The 16808-nt window shown below is 36.2% G+C and overlaps 1 pseudogene; it reads right to left on the reverse strand.

Annotated features, from left to right (window-relative positions):
- LOC132271696 (uncharacterized) overlaps nucleotides 1–16225 on the reverse strand; it is a 42699-nt pseudogene extending 26474 nt beyond the window's left edge.
- Between the last annotated feature and the right edge of the window lie 583 nt (nucleotides 16226–16808).

Below are 16808 nucleotides of genomic sequence, written 5' to 3' on the forward strand. Positions count from 1 at the left end.
GATTCATGTAGCCACCCCAAAGTTGTTGTGAAAAAGGCTTTATTGAGTTGAGTTTATCAAGTGAGTTCAAGTTAACAAGGGTGCTCGGATAAACAGATAAGATAACTTAAATCTTTGACATTATATCTGCATAAGCGGCAACTCTCAAAATTCAAACAGTACTCTTGCGCTTGACAACCCAAGCATTTTACCAGTGCACAAATGAATGGCCCTATCTTTGGTTAATCAGATAAAAATGATTATCTTATAACTACTGGAGTTAAAAATATTAAAACATATTTAGGTCTCTGGATGATAATTTATTAAAACAAGTCATGCTTAAAACGAAAAACTACAAAATTCAAAAAAAAACTGCTTTCTTTGTGTATTAACAAAACAAAATTATCAGCTCAAAAAACAACCTTCAGTTTTTAAAAAGAGAGAAAACCTACTCTCACTTCTGCTTCACCACATAATTTCTCAGGGCAAACAAAAAGGTCAACATGCGATGTGACATCAACACTCCATTAGATTCCATGGATTAATGAGGTTCATCACACAGTTACTCAGATTTAGTAGGTCACCGACCAACTCAACCCATAGTATTAAATCTGACCTAGAAAACTGACCTATAAACCAAACGGGATGTACTTGAGAATCTCTTAGAAAACAGACCATAGGAGACTGCTCGTGTCCCAAACAACCATGAACTTCAGTAATTATGACTGAAACCTTAACAAAAAATTATGCAAAAGTGTCCGATGAAGAAGACATAAGTTAGCCCAAACTATGCACGGTAACAATGCCAGCATAGAATTGCAGGAAAAAAAAAAAAAAAACACAACTGAAGTGGGATAAATGAGGTTTCTCATATCATGTGCTATACGTTGGCAACAAGTCTATCAGTCCAGACCATGATTTCCAGTCAGAAACTGGGATTATAGGTGTCCTCCCCACAATTTATTCATCTACTTTTTGGCCTCTTTTTCTCATATATAGACAAACATGGTAACATTCCATGGCATAACTATATTGATGCAGTGCTATCCCCATATCCCGGCAACCTCCAGCCAGTACCTCGATGAGATAAAGAAAGAACCATTTTTCACATCATAGATGCTAATGTGGAGTTGATCTTGCACCACAAGAGTTGTGTTAACCTAGAAGCATAGACAAACCTGTTGAAAATTAAACTTTTTTCAGAAAGTCCATGGGACGAATTAAGAAGAATCCTTCGTGCAGTAAGTATCTGTATAAGATGAAGAAAAGACCATTTTCGCATCATATATACTTTGTGGAGTTGATATTGCACAAGAGTTAGGAGTTGATATTGCACAAGAGTTATGTTAACCCGGAAGTATAGATGAACTTATTTTGAAAGGAATCAATTTTCAAAAAATACAGTTTGAAAGAAGCTGCCCATGACAGATGTCAAGCTTTGCAGAAACAGATTATTAGATAGAAAGCAAATTTGCAATAATTTTCCATTTCTATTCATGGGAGCATCAATGTGAGCTTGGTAAATACTCCATGTAAAAATCCAGCAATATTACGCTCTGCTACAAAAAATGTCGAATTATTTGTGTCAGCCCTAACTCGGGGGGCTATATATAACATGCTTGGCTTCTTAGTTTAACCTATCAAACAGAGAGTGCAAAAATATGGAGGAATATTCATTCTATTGGTTTTCATGATAGAACATTTTAGACATTTTCTATCTTTTTGCTTTCTGTTTATTGGAAGCGGAGGGTCTCCATTTCCTTCTCTGTTCCATGAAGTATTTTCTTCACATTTATGATGTACTTTACTGTTATCATTCACATAAATTTAACCACCATTCAGGTGGGGAAAAAAAAAGTTGCACAAACACCAGCCAGGACTTCTTACTACCTTTTACCCAAGTAAATTAGGATGCCCCGACTCTGGAGAATGCTAGCAACATGAGCTGGAAGCCTATCAATTGGCTTTTCAGTGCAGCAAGCACCATACTTCAATTTGGTAGAATAATCATCAAGTTATATACTCATTCACTCAAGCCCAGGGTTCAGATTATAAACACTTTCAAGAAAAAATTAAGTCTAAGAAGACAGTACCCTCTGGATGCTGCTGCAGAAACAAAAATTGGTTCCACGGGGCTGCATTTTAGATCCAAGACACTGCAGTAAAATATTGTGTGATAATTTATAAGCAGGAAGACGTGAGAGTTCAAAGGTTAAATTTTCTTTCTTGGTTTGTTAGCAGTTTGAAGTTTGCAAATAAAAACCTGGGAAATGCTTCGGATGTGTTGAGATCACAGACAACTCTTTTTGCATCGACATTCCATGCTTTAATGCCTCCATCAGCAGTGCCTATGAGAAGCTTTTGTGAAAATAAACAATAAAATTTGCAATCATTAATATCTAGTTCCCAACAATCAAAACATCGTTCCAAGATGGAAAAAGTAAATTAAATTCTTACAATATTAACTTACATACCAAACGATTTGATTTACAATCCCACTCAAGCGACATGATCTCTGCCCCAGAATAGATGGTCGCATTTCTTGATGAAGGGATTGACGAGTCATATGTCCATATCCTTCAATAACACAATAGATCATAACCCAGTGTTGGTCAAGCATATACAGGGTCCTTCAATATGACATTCATAATTAAATTAAGATTCTGATTAGACATAAGGAAGGAGCTGAACGACTACTTTAGCCTAAGTATCCTCTAAAATGCTTGTAAAGGTAGGAGCTCTAATCAGTGCACCACCTCAAGGGACTGAAATCATCGAAATGTCAACCAAGTTTTGCACTCCAGCCACTTAAATATGAATGGTTGAAGTGCCTAACTGAATTTGAACCCATAAAAGAGTATTGATCCAAAGATTAAATTATGAGATCCATTTGATTACTTGACCATGTGAGAGATGCGTTGTAGTCTAGCACCTGGAAAAGACAGCTAAATAGATATGAGCACATAATTTAGCATGGTAGCTGCACATACAAATACCAGACTTTTAACAAGATAACAATTCCCACATTATTTCTCCAGTCATTTGAACATTATACCAGCTTTCACAGAAAATACCTGACTGTGCCATCCACAGAAGCACTTGCAATATTGTTCCCAGAGGTAGAAAAGCGGCAGCAACTGATTGGACTTGTGTGACCTAAGAATGTCTCCTAAATTATGGTTTGCAGCAAGATAAGTAGCTTCAGTCACCAATTTTACCAGAAACTCTACTTTGAAATCTGTGGTAATGCACAAGATGGAAGGCACAAAATACAGAAGTAGTACACTTTTATTTGCAAAGAAACATCAAAACTCGTATTCGATTGTGTAACCAATTTTACCTGAAACTCTACTTTCACTTCTGGGAGTTTTTCTTCCCCCTGCATTTCACTGCCAGCTCCTGTCGCAACAGAATCAGTAATTACCTTACCATATATTTACATGAATCTAAGATATGTATGGAGGTTTAATACCAACTAAAAGGTTCCTTATTACAGCTACTCGTGGTCAACAAAAAGAATCTTAATAGGCCATCTCAGCCCTTAAAAATCATGGTTGTAGTGATTCCTGCGCCCCACATTCTGATAATCGGATCACGCAATCCTAAATCCTACTATGGATTTGTATTCAAGTTCCACGGTAAATGACTGGTACATATTAATCATATAATGCTACAAAAACATCAAGCAAACAATGAAATGAAGAACCTTAAGTGAAAAAAAAAAAAAATTTGAAATTACACTCTAGTTTTCTACAGAACATCTACATCTTGCAAATATTGCAAGCCTTGCAAAATCCTCCCTCTATAAATCCAAATACAAAAAACACTACATTTCATATCATAAACCAAAAACAAAAAATTCATTAGGGTCCACGACCACTGACATAGTCCAAGCTTTACCCGATCCGTGTAGGGGGGCACCTTGCACGGGTCCCATGGATTAGTTGGGCCAAAACCCCGGACACCCCGGTTATTGAAAAATAAATAAATAAAATAAAATAAAATTCTAAATCTCCAGTAATTTCATAATGAAGAGACTTTTTTGCTAGTAAACCCTCATCCTTGACATATTATATCACTAGTGAAACGAATAGTGTAATGGAAAAGTCTTATCAAAGATTGAACTGAAGAACCCCAGCTAAGGCTTGGCTCTCAGCAACAAAGCAGAGCTCTCTCTCTCTCTCTCTCACACACACATCCAAACACACATATTGTTTGTACACAAGATTTCCATATGGTTTATCTGTTTAAAGTGTTAAGTTCAACGCATATGTAACAAAAAACTTGCAGAAAATTACCATTATAGATGACACGACTTCATCCAACCGAGTTGTATGCCAAAATAAACATATCCCTCTTCTGAACATTTTCTATGGAAAAAGTTGATTTTACGTGAAAACGCTTTTTGGCACCCATCTAAGCTTCTATCAAAAATCAAGAAACACAGTAATGGGAGGCAAGAGTAACCCTTAAATTTTGTTGCAATCGAAGTGAAAGAAAGATAAGCGATCTGATGTTACCAACTGTTGGATATCCACTACCTTTTGCTTGACTAGGGAAAGAATAAAGATATTGAACTCTAGAATGCCTTACGGCTACTTTTAACTTATCACTTGCCCCAAAACCTGATGCATCCTCCTAAGTTAGCATACTCACCTCAACAAAATCTAATCCCAACTATGTGGGGTTGTTTGCATGAACCATGTTTTTCCATTTTGCACATTAGATCTCACACTGCTATATCATTCCTTACTATCTCAAACCAAGGTAATTTTGGTGTTTCCCCTTCCCGTAACATGACATCAATGTGGACTTATCATTCTTTCACCCCACTCAACATCTCATATTCAGGCAAAAAAAAAAATTCTCATATTCAATTAGACTGAGGCAGCAAAACCTAATTGCAATGTGTAGTCCAATTTCCTTTACAGCATTAGAACTGAAGATATTGCTGAATCAAAATTCACTAAAAAATCAAACCTAACTTGAGCATATTGAAGCATAGTTTATGGAGGGGCAAATAACGTACAAAACCAATGGTGCACCATTGTTTTTTACTAGAACTAGTTTTTCATAGCTCCCATTGGATAGGATGTGGGAGTCGGAATGATCACAAGAAAGAAACCACTCCATTGAATTCGGGAGAACTGTTTAACATATTGGCTCATTTTATCAACTTGATAGGTGTGAAAAGAACATCCATGTCCGAAAATGGTCAATTAAAGCACAGTTTATGGAGGGGCAAATAAAGAACAAAACCAATGGTGCACCATTGTTTTTTTACTAAAACTAGTTTTTCAAAGCTCCCACTGGATAGGATGTGGGAGTCAGAATGATCACAAGAAAGAAACCACTCCATTGAATTCGGGAGAACTGTTTAACATATTGGCTCATTTTATCAACTTGATAGGTGTGAAAAGAACATCCATGTCTGAAAATGGTCAACTATAGGTCTATAAACAATACTATAAATGGATCGAGACTAACTTCTTGGGCTCAAAATTATTTTTGGGTTTTCTGGGTGAGGATTATATTTCAAGGTTTCTACAATAACTACTTGAACTCTATCGTATATAAACAGACGAGAGAGGGACCAGTTACTTTGATAATTTTTTTATTAAAAAGACTATGGCTTATGGAATATGACATGTAATTTTAGCAAAATAATCAGAAATTACAAGTTGGTTTCTTTTGTCATGAGACTAACCCTACATTTTTCTTTTTACAAAAGTAAAAGCCACACAAGCCCATACCCACAACATGCCCCTAGTGGGGCTCGAACTCTCTACCTCACCTTTTGGGAGGAGAGATCCTACTGTCCAGGCTAGAGGCCCGGTGGTGACTAACCCTACAATTTGATTTTAAAGACCCTTAAACCAATCCATTAAGAAATATCTAATCTCAAAAGCTTAGTTTTGCTTATGTCCCTTCAGTCTCCCTCTCCAGTAGACCGCAATAAACACCTTAACTCTAACCAACTAGCATCATTCCATTCATCATTTGTCTTCTCTTAATAAAACAATCTTAAAACTATTTGTAACTAGTGTATACAAGTAACTACTACATTTTCCCAAATGCAGTAAAATAAAATAAAAAAATGTTGGTCCTAAATTACCTCAAGGAATGTTTGCCTTTTAATGTCAAAAAGTATTGCAATGCTTCAGCCTCGGACAGTGAAGGTTTAGCAGCTACAGATGTTCAGCCTCGGACAGTGAAGGTTCAGCAGCTACAGGTGCTCAGCCTCGAAAAATGAAGGTACGGCAACTACAGGTGCTCAGCCTCAGATAATGAAGGTTCAGCAGCTACAGGTGCTCAGCCTTAGACAATAAAGGTTCAGCACTTCAGCTTTAGCTACAACCACGCCTTGTCACAGTGCTGAGTAGAGGGCAGTATGGTCTTTTCGAGCTTTACTCAAGAATGTGACACGTCTTAGTGGCCCTAGAGAAGAATGTGACACATCTCAGTGGTCCTAGAGAAGAATGTGACACGTATTAGTAGTCCTAGAGAGCTGGTTTGTGCAAGAATATTCCATTCTTGGAGGCTAAGTTTGGACAGAAATGGAATTCAGTACTCAAACTTGTAACCTGTAGCTGGAAGAATTGTGACAAAATTAGTTGAGGTGGCAGATTTGCATTGGTCCATTGCACTGAAAATATCTGAAATGTGCTCTCCCAATTATTGGCTTGAGGTGACAGGTGTACATCCATGGTGTGTGAGGCCTTGTGTAATTCAGTGTCTCTATAAATATGCTGCTATAAGGCTCTTTAGGGTTTAAGCCTCTTGAATTTACATTGCATATTGAGCTGATGGTGAGAAACCTTGAGAACACTCTGTCAAGCAGGTTTTTCTCTGCTATTTGATGATGATCTATGCAAGACAAACTCATTGAATCCACTCTGAGGTGTTTACTGATTGCTGAGATGAGGCTGATGTCAAAGTTGCTGATGCGAGGGCTGTATTGAGCAGTGACTTGGTGTTTCAAGCAGCTGTGGTCGATTCTGAAGGTTACAGGTATAATTCATCTTTTTACACTTGTTCAGACTGTGTTTGTGTTAAGAATATGCTGAAAATGAACCTGGACGGTGTGGTCACTAGTTAAGCTTGTTTTTCTGAACAAATCTTGGATTCAAGTGCTTTTTGGTTATACTTAGCTATTTCATAATGATCTATGCTGCTAGCTAGTATATTTTAATGAATCAAGATTGATAAAGTTGAGTTTGAGACAAAGATATGGCATGCTTTGATTTTTAGTATTCTGTGCCGAAGCTGTTCTGTACTGAAGTTAATATGTGCTGAGGCCATTCTGTACTGAGGCTATTCTTTGACGAAGCTTTCTGTGTCGAAGCTATCTTATGCTAAAGCTTTTTGTGCCGAAGCTGTTATTTTCTGAACCAAGGACTTTGATTGAACTTGTGATATACTCATGTTGTGTTTGATTATACAAAGCTGTGAACACATGTACAACAGTGAAAGAAGATTGTATGAGGTTTCTGGTGAATTGATCTCAAAAGGAATTTCCTATTTTACCCCTCGGACACTAGATGCAGCAGATTACAGTTCTGAGGCAGTAAATTGGAATTCTGTGTCCAGCTTATTAGAATTGTATTTGGTGTGTTGACACTTGTTATAAGTGGTAGTGAGGCTTTACATCCTCACCCCATTGTTGAGTGGCAGTAAGGCTTTACATCCTTACCCCATTCGTGGTTAAGCTATTGAGAGCTTATAGGGTCCAAGCGTGGTTGCTTCGGACAGGGGGATTGCGTGGATGCACTGTGGTGTCCTAGTGTGTGTGTATTGGTTGTAAAAACTAGTGTCTATTCTGGTGCATGAGTGTGTGCAGAGAGTGAGACAGCTGAGTGTGTAACAAGATACACACAACTAGTGGATTGCTTATTGGCCGAGGCCAAGAACCAAGGTTTTCCCTATTTAAGAGGTTTCCTTGTAAATCTTGTGTTATCTATTCTTTGAATGCTTGCTTAGTTGTGTGAGAAAGTTTTTCAAAGCAAAGATTTATCCAATTCACCCCCCCTCTTGGTTCAACAAAAAATAGACCTCATCTTCCACTCATTCTTCAGTTTGTATTCTCTTCTAAGGCTCCCGAACTCATTGGAGATCAAACCAGCATGAAGTCCAATAACAAGTAGAACATTTTTCAAGGTGACATAACATTTTTGCCAGAAACAATTGTAGTATTTAAATGTAACAAACTGAAATTAGTGCATAATTATAATTGACTTTTATTGTTTCCTATGTTTAAAAGACATGACACTGATAGCCATTCCTATTATGCCCTTCGTGATGTTTCCGACACTGTTACAGCATGACTGTGACCATAGCTTTACCTGATACTGCAGTCTAACCACAGAAGTGCCACACTTGAAAATAGCTCCATGAAGCAATTAGTCTTATTTTTACACACAAGCAGTAGACAATTTCCCTAATTCAAAGAGAACCAATCACAAGTATCCATGGAAGGAGGAGAGAAAAATTTTACAAGTATTACTTACCAAAATGAATACCATCGTAGAAATTTTGAGGGGCACTTGTTGCTCCACAGTCTCCAATATGATGATTCATTTTAGAACTCGAACCATGAGCAGAATAAGGTGGGCCTGATTCTTGTGAAACCTCAGCAGGTTCAGCAACATACCAATCCTTAGCCAACTCTGCTTCACCAATATGTCGGCTTGAAAAGGCAGAAGTTTCACAGGAAACATTTGGCGCAACATTACTTTCTTCATGCACAGCACTTAACAAACTCCCGGTTGAAGTATGTCTTGTACTGTTTGCTTCACCGGTGCTTACTTCCATCACTGATGAAGCATTACTGATATCAAAAAATGCTGTAAGCAAACCATTAGAGTACAGAAAAGTTTCTGTTCAAAAAGTCATTACCTCCTTGACCAATGTAGCTGACCATCTTTCTCCTCCAACAAAGCCTGAAGTTCTGCCAATTTAAGATTAAGTTGTTTAATGTCTCTTTTAAGACGGTTTACGGTATTTCTCTCTGAACTAATCTTCAACAGGGCAGGGATGCGTTAGTTAGCTAAGGAAAACCTCCATGGAATTCAATAGTTCCTTTTTTTTTTTTTCCCCCCTTTTTTCTGTTAGTGAAGTTCAAACGCAATGATATAATATTATTGCATATACAAAACATATATATAACATCCATCAATATGATATCATGCAGTTTAAACTGGTGGACAAGAACTTCGAAGACAGAAAGAGCCAGGTTAGGAATACCAGTACCACTAATATCAACCTCAAATCAAGTTCTTTATCTTAATTGCTCGCGCATCATGTATGTTAGCATATAACATAGTGCACACCTTTTATAAATGTGAAAGCACCAACTCAATTAATTTCACTCAACAAAACCTTATCCCAAGTATTTAGAGTCAGACATATAATAAATCCAGTTTTGCCATTAGTCTCTAATTAAGACCATAACTTCAGATAAACCATATGCAGGCATCTATCTCCTAAATATCTCACCCCTAGTTAATTTTGGTCATCACCTTCCCGTATCACTGATGAATTACATTGCACTTCAATTTATCTAGTCACCTTTTTTATAGGAAATTTTCTCTTCATCAGTCCAGCAGCTTCCATTTCTAATTTATTCTTTGTTATCTTACCACACACTTACTTCAACATTCATGTTCCAACCACGCGCAATTTATGAATATGTTTTTTCTTGGACGTCCAATATTTTATCCAATGAAGTGTGGTTAACTTATTTGTTTCATAAAAAAATTCTTTCAGATTTAGACGTTTATCATACAACATGCAAATATATTCGGCTTTAAGTCCATAAGCAAAAAAAAAATATCATCTTCAAACACACCATCCCTTTAAAAATTATTGGGCCCAGTAAATTGTTCCTTTCTTTTTTTTGGTTTTGGCATCTCTTGATCCCTCGATCTTCATTAGATGCATACCTGTATTCTTAGTTTTGCTAATATATACTCCATATATTTAATTGACCTCTGCTAATTCAAACCGTCTTGACTCTAGAACCTCTCCAAAGCTTTAATTTAGCATATATCCCTGCTTAATTTTTACTTGTAAAAATTAACATGCGCCATAACCTAATCCCGAATTTATCTTATCAAGGCAAAAATACAGGGATCTGATGTTGATCCCTGTCATAAGCATAAAACAATTGATAATTTACTTATTTCTCCCATAGGCATTCTTACAATAATCACATCTCAGCATGTCCTTTATCATGATATACATATATTTGTTACTTCTTTCACTAATAAGCTCATCATATTATATTCCTAAGAACTCCATCTGAAGAATTTTCAAAGTCTATAGAGCCATATTTGAAATATTTCTTCCTGCCTTTACATCTTTATAGCAGTCTTCTACATAAGTAAATAACTTTAACCTCCTCATCAAAAATAATCAACCAATCAATCAATACTATTGTTTTTAAGTTTTAAACATTGCTCCATCACACTCTGCAATTTTTGTTTGTATGCTTCATTAATTGAATATCAAGGAAATTTAAAAAACTTACCATCCCCTTATCTTATATATATGCAGTTAAGATTCAATTAAATAGATTTGTCACCTGAGATAAACCATTCTCCAAAGAAAAGTTTCTTAGGCAAGACACGTCCATCTCCAAAGCACTTTCAAGCCTCATAGGAATGTCATTAGACCCTAACGCCTTCGTTTTCATCTTCCTTTATACATTTTTACATTGCACATTCTAATTCTACATATATATATATATATATAATTGTTTTCTCTAACCTTCCTAAAGTTACCATATTTTTCTAAATCTAAAGATTCCTATATGACTTTCATTCAATAAATTTCCAAAGTTAAGGAGCCTATTCACCTTTTTCTAATGTAATCATCTTTCACCGAGCACTCAAATCCTCTCTCTCTCATACTTAAAATGATTAAATCTCTAAATTCGTTAACGTAGCAAAGTTGTATCTATTCTTTTCCCTGTTCTTTGTACCTAACTTCAAATAAAAATCGTCACTGCTTGATACTACCTAACTTCGAATAAAAATCGTCATTGCTCCATACTAAGGGTGCCAATAATTGACACGACACGCTGACAGACTAGAACACGACACGAGAAAAATGGGTTTGGGTTTGACTTAATTGTGTTCGGGACCTTTGGGTAGTTATCGTGTCAACCAAATTAGGCCCATTTAACTAAGTGTGTCAACTAAAGATGTTACAGCATTCGTGTTTAAAATGGCCCTAATAGTATGGAATTTTAATTAAATGTGTCTTACCGTGTTGTGTCAGGTCTTGACCCATTTATTAACAGTTTACGGGGGTTGTGTCGTGTTCGTATTGTGCTCGTATCAAGGTTCCTTGATACGAATTACAATCAACCATATAACAGGATACCCATGTCATAACATGACACAGATACAACACAAAAATACAAATTGCCACCCCTACTCTATTTCTCTATAATTTGCATACTTTAACCTTCCAAAACTTTCTCTATTTCAAGTCATTATCAGCTTTTATAACACTTCCTTCTCGTTATAATAATGGTTTGGAAATCCTCATGCCACCACTAAATTTCATTCAATACTCACCAATTTTCTTTTGATTCTCCAATACCTCATTTGAGGTTCTTTTTAAATATTAGTCATCCTATCCACATTATATCAATTTTATTTTTTTTTTTGTGTCACTAAAGTTTCATTAAAGAGCACCCAAATGGGAGTGCCAAGAACACCATCAAGGCCAGCTGTACAACCAATGTATCCACAAAATTCATGATACCCTTCAGTCTAATAACAACTAATAATTCTTTTAATTTTATGAAGTGACATCCTTACTCCTTTTCTATGTTTGATTAAATTACCTACGGGTGAAACTATTTGAAAAATCTCTGTGGCACGCTCCGTCAGAGGTAACGCTGTTAGGACCTTTAACTTCCTTAGAGGAAGGACTATTCTGCCCTCAGTTTTAATATATAGAATTGCTTACATCATGGTTGATGTCATCAAAGGAATATGAGAATGAGATTACTTCTCCACCCTTGTAACCCTAAAAAGCCTAATAACTCTTTTTCCACCCAAGATCAGTTCTCTCTCTCACTTGGAGATTTATCAAGCCGGCCTGTCAGACAGACTCCTCGTCTACACCTCTGGCAGCAGCGTCGTCGCCCTCTACTCTCGCTCCGTGCAACTCGTCTCCATTCTCCTCTTCCAACTCCTTCCCCTTTCGCCACGTGTCTAATGGTCCCTCGAATCCCTCCGAAACGATCCTCCCACAACCCTCCAAACGACCATCATTGTGAATTCAACAATTCCAAGGAATCCAGAAGGATTAAATTAGCCTTGAAAGCCCAACTCAATGAAGCAGATATCATGATTTCATTGGGAGAAAATGGAAGTTACAATTTTCTTGCTCCAACCCAAGCAAATCCCACAATCAAACTGTCTTGCTCTTTGAGATCAAGGACCATTTCTTCCCTTCAACTTAAACCAATGTATTACATCCAAAACCATTAGCAAATGTGTTCATTCTATAGATTTGTATCAATTTTTGACCATTACTATCCCCAAACGGGATCGATTGCTTGATTGTTGGGATAGGAACAGCTTGATTTCCATTGTATGGTAGTTTTCGTGCTTGGAAAATCGAATCTTGACTCCTATTTGGGTCAAACCCTTAGAGAGGAAGAGAATGTGCACTAAAGCACGCGAGAAGGGCCATGGAAGAGGTTTTTCTTGTTTTCTTCTAGCCCGTTTAGTTGGATCTTGCTTGACCTGCTGCTTGTTTGTCTCTTGCACCACTTGATCGGGGGATCGCCAATGCCACTGTAAATGAAGCTTATACGCCTTTGGATTAGGACTCACACAAGGAAGAGAAAGACGAGTTGAACAGAGTTTTCTAGGAGCCTAGAAGCATTGAGGCATTAGGAAGCGAAGCGACACCCCCAGCTGACAGAGAGCAATGGAACAAAAGCGAAGCGGAAGCGAGTGAGTTCGAGCTTCCCGGAGATTACCGGATATCCTCCGAATACAGCCATCCTCGATGTGTCCATTGATGGCTCTTGAACTCCAAAGACAAGATCCTCCTTATGCAGTGGCCTGATGTGCCACGTGAGGTCAAATGTTGAAGATTTCAACGTAAATGTGGAGACGGCGAGGTGGAAGAGGAATGCACTGACAATGGAGATTCAGAGAGAGTGGATTAGAATTGATCGGAGGCTAAAGCCTTTGGTTTCAAATATATTAATTATATTAAATATTATTTATTTAGATTAAAGAAATTTTATTAATTTTATTTTATATATGCACTTAATGGCCATTTGGTACAGTTGATAGGGACATTTAAGTCATTTTGTTTCATGTAAGGGTATTTTCGGTATTCAGAAATTATTCCTCTAACAGACTTAATCCCTAATTGACGTCAGATGATTAAGTAAAACTTCAAGGAAGGTTGACCACACTTTTTCAATTAGTTTCACCCATAGGTTATTTAACCAAACCTGAAGGAAGTCGGGGTAATTTACCCTTATTCCTACTTGAGCAATTTTTTTTTTTTTTTTTTTTTTTTTGGGACAACTACCACAATAAAGTTAATTTCATGTGTTTCAATTACCTCTTACCTCTTAGGCACTTGTATGCAAGATTTCCTAACCTTCCTTCTATAATAAAAAGGAATAATATCAAATTCAACTGGTCATCAAGGAAAGTATGCATACTCACAGAAAAAACTGATTTATTAATATGAACTTGTAAGTTGACTCACGGCAAAGTACAAATGAACATAGTGAAAATTAAGGAGAAAATAGAGCATATAAATGTTTGTTCTTAAGGATATGGGTACCATTAAACATCTCGCTCAAAAAATTCCTAACTGAAAGACGCAAGGCATCAAACCACTCCTGTGAAAAGTATACACGAAACTGCGGATCCAAGCGTGGGTTTTTCAGATACGGGACAGCTGCAGAAAAAATTTAAAGGTTCAGTTAGAGAGAAAATAAGTTCAAGAGAAAAAAGAAGCAGACGGAAGATATATATATATATATATATATATATATATATATATATATATATATATATATAACCCACCAAACCACGAATTCCATTCCTGGTCTCTTTGCAGTAAGTCACCACCACTTATTCCAAAAAACTCAATAACTTTGTCTTTCCTTCCTAATCGTATGGCATGGACAATATAGTAGCGAAGAATAGAAACCTCCAATTTTGATAATGTATCAAAAAATACCGCCTCGGAGGATGAAGAAAAGCACTGCTTGAAAAATCCCAGCAAGCCAATAAATCTTTCTGCGTGAAATTTGGGAATATATACTGAAAATATTAAGTCTAATATCTTATCCACTTGAAGTCCTTTGCCAATATCACTGCCTAGCTCTGTCTCAAACACTTGCAAAGTGTTTGTAAACCCTCTGAAGACAAGAAACTCCCTGATAAGCTCCTCGGCATAATTCATGTTCTCCATCTTGTTCCAATACCCTTAAACAAGGTATACCTTCAGGCCCTAAAAAAGTTTAGTATCCCCATGCTCAAGTTATAACTTATGTGCACAACACACAACTCGACCATCAAATATCCACAAAGATCACATTCACAAATCTGTAACCATAATATACTATCATTTAGTATGGAACTACTAAAACAATCTAATTATACAGGGAAATGATACACCAGATATCTTTCTATCGCTACGAAATAAATTTTGGTGACAATGACTGCTCCTGTAGCAACAAAATGAACTCTGGTGAGAATGCTGCCCATTACAATCATTGAGTGCCAAAAATTATGGAAAATTTTCAACAACCGAAAAACCCCAAAATAAGTTTTTGAAAAAATAATTGATAAAATAATGAATCATTTATTGCTCAAAATTGTTGCATCTAAATAGTTCACGTAATGGGATCCCAGCCACAAGTTCTAGATGGTTAAAGAAAATGACGAAACAAAACCAGAAAAAACACGAATTAATTTTTTGAAAAATCGGACATACCAAGTAGTTCACGTATGAGATATATCATTTGAATGACTATATTACTATTTGTAAGCATACACCAATTGATACATGAATCATTAGGCTTAGTAACCCATAATCTATTTACAAGTGCACATGTAGTTGTAGGTTAAAAGTGAAGTAGAGAACCATCATCGCAAAGTGACTATCCCTTTCTAAGGGGAGAAAGCTGAACATTTTCCCTCCAGAAGTTTGTTATTTTGGATTATAAGTAAAAAAAAAATTCTACAAAACATGCAAACAAGAATGCAAAGCATTATCAGTTGCATCCAATTGTATGCAAAGTAAGGCAGACATCAAGCGATTTTAGAATCGAATACTGTGTTTGGCTCATTGTCATCTCCACTAAATTTTCCATTCTTTAGCCAATTTAGGAAGAACATTACTTGTTTCTATTCTTTTTCTGGACAAGTTTAATATGACTTAAGAGTTCAACACTTCCGAAAAAAAATAACTTCTCAGAGGACATCCACGCCTGCCCTGTCAACAGTAAACTGAACCCAACAACAATATTTCAGTCTAACAAACAAAAATATCACACCGCATACAGGATTCACAGTTCTTTGAATCATTCACTACATGTTCATCATGAAATTTCACTCCGAAATAAAAACATTCACTTGACACCAAATCCACAATTTAGCTTTTGGGTTTTCTGATTCAGTGAATATTAAACCTACAATTTAGTTTTTGGGTTTTCTGATTCAGTGAATATAATACATTTACATGCCCTAGCACATTGCTAAATTGAACCAACCAGTCCCAACAAAAGTAACAGTACAAGAAACAAATCAGAATTCAGGCGCTCCTACTGAAAATCGAAAACGTAGGCAACCAATAAAAAATTACATGAAAGTTCAACAATCCTAAAACCAAAACCCTTGAAGTAAGCAAAACCAAATCGATTTTACACAGCAACGAATAATACACCAATAATTTAATATACAAGCACTCATATACAAAATCAGTAAATAAGTTTAGTAAAAACAGAATTGAAACAAAAAATGAGTGCAATAAAACAACCTCATTCAACTGATTTGAGTTGTCTATCGGCTCTCTCTCCGGATCTTGGTTTTTACTACGCCCCCAACGTTCACCTCTCTCTCTCTAAAACTATCTTCATTTTAGTAGATTGAATCCAACCCGTGTTCGCGAAATTATTTTGGTACCCATGACTTGGCAACAGTTGTTTGTTTGCTTTATTTTATAGTTTGTGCGAAAATCCTTTCAAAAGAGACGGCAAATATCGATTTGTGTTATGGCTGCGTGTGTTTTGTGTGGGGTCCACACATTGAAAATAGTAGCAAGCTTCTATAGGAAGCTTCTTGCTGCCCACGCTTTGAATGCCTATAAATAGGCATTGTATGTATGAAATGGTTGTGTGGAAAATACGAAGTCTCTCTCTTTCTGTAGTAATTTCTCTCCATTCTCTCACTTAACCTCACTCTCTCACTCTATATACATATATTTATTATACATATATATATATATATATATATATATATTTATTATACGATATCAGCACGAGCTCCATCCAACTGAAATTTGAAGAAAAAGCTTTCTCTCCCTCTTTCTATCCCAACTATATATCTATTTTGTGATATTAGTTTTGATAAATTGTTTGGTTGGCTTGTTTTATCGAATAAAATAGTATTTCTGATTCCAAAGGGTAAGGAAATTTTATTTTATGGATTATTGTTCATAAAATAAATTTTTTCACTTAAATGATATGTGTGCTCACACTATGGTCAGTTCTACCACATTTATTATTTAATAATTTATGGCCGGTTTTACTACCTTTATTGTTTAATAATTTA

This window comes from Cornus florida, unplaced genomic scaffold, assembly GCF_030987335.1.
Source record: "Cornus florida cultivar Cherokee Brave unplaced genomic scaffold, ASM3098733v1 CherokeeBrave_3.0.0_Hap2_Chr08, whole genome shotgun sequence".
In the NCBI taxonomy this organism is placed as follows: Eukaryota; Viridiplantae; Streptophyta; class Magnoliopsida; order Cornales; family Cornaceae; genus Cornus; species Cornus florida.